The sequence below is a fragment of the Corylus avellana genome, chromosome ca8 (genome assembly GCF_901000735.1).
Source record: "Corylus avellana chromosome ca8, CavTom2PMs-1.0".
NCBI lineage: Eukaryota > Viridiplantae > Streptophyta > Magnoliopsida > Fagales > Betulaceae > Corylus > Corylus avellana.
This window is the reverse complement of record NC_081548.1, coordinates 4,952,031-4,953,670: the sequence shown is the minus strand read 5'-3', so window position 1 is coordinate 4,953,670 and position 1,640 is coordinate 4,952,031.

Sequence of the window (1,640 nt, the reverse complement as noted above, 5' to 3'; positions counted from 1 at the left end):
ACGGAAGGTCTCGTCTTCAGTGCGGTAGTCTATGTCACATGGGTCTCCATCATACCACCTTGATGACAGCGAGCAACAAGACGTTGCTCAGCTTATGAGGCAGCAGGACGGGTATCGACCAGTACTGCTAAGTGATGTGGAAGGAGAGATTCCCGTCCATAATCCATACTGTCTGACAGGCTTCGCTCAGATGGGGTATCAGCCTGATTCGTCTCCGTACGACACGAATGCATTATTTCATCCAACCTGCTGGCCGATGTGCAGCGAGTCAGAGCTGAGGTCTCAGGGCCATTTGGAGCGGCTATACGGGTAGCATAGCCCAGGTACAGACGAAAGTTTTTTTTTTTAAAGTTTGAAAGTTTTTGAAATTATCTCTTTGGTCTTTTGAAAGTTTTTTTTTATTATCAAAGCATTAGTTTCTACTATTATTGGTGCGATATAAATTATATTTTAATGCAACTAAAACTTCATAAAATTATGAACATTCTAAAAAAATACAAAGCAAGTGGCGAGGACAGTGAGACACAGCCCCCAGAAGACATGACTGGTGGGATAGGTGCCATGGATGACCCGCAGCCTAGAGACCCTACTCCCGCTAGCCGGTTAGGCCCTCGACAGGTCCGGACGATAAGTAAGTGTATATGCTCAAATGTCATGCATATAAGTCTTAATTACTTGTAGTCAGTATTCAATTCGAAATAACTTGCATCGGTAATTTTTAATCTGTTAGGAATCGATCCAGATGGAAACACCATTCTTGAGGTGTTTACCATTCTTGACTCGCACGGGTTGTCGGGGGTCCCCGCTGGCAAAAGGATCGTACTTGAGTACAATACTTCATGGCAGTCCATCGGATTTAGCGCTATGAGGTTTAGACGAATGACCGGTAAGATCATAAGGAGCGGAAATTATGTTCGAATACGGGACGATTGGACGAAGGTACTGGAGCGTACCAAAGAGGATATATAGAATGCCTTGATGGTATGTGTATTTTATTATGTCAAACACTCCTAACGCATGTATATATACGCTCTAAGTTGTACATATATATGTGTGTTCATATGTATATAAATATACGCTCTAAGTTGTACATATATATGTGTGTTCATATGTATATAAATATACTCATATATTTTTATTTTTTTAATTTATCAATTTTGAACTTTTGCAAGTAGACTTTTTCGTCCCGCCCAAGTACAACTTAGTTGTCGTAAAGAAGGACGCGTTTCGAGATATGGGCACCAAGCTAAGGACTTGGAGGCACGAGTTAAAAAAGGTTCTTGCCATTAAGACGGATGATACTCCGATCACCGTACGGGCGAGAGTGGGGCAAGAAAGGCTCTCCGAGTACAACGTCGTCAACTTAGAGATCTTGTTAGATAAATGGTGTAGCAAGAAGAACCAGGTAGATCATTAGTTATACTATAATTTTGTGTAGTTTCATTAATTATAATTGTGTTAGTATTAACATATTAAGAATATTAATTGTGTAGGAGTATGCGGCGTATATGAAGAGCTTGCGAGCATTGAACAATACGCCCCATTGCACCGGGTCGAAGAGCTACACCAGGGTGACACATGAAGAGGTATGTGTGTATCATCTACATATATATATATATATATATATATATATATATATA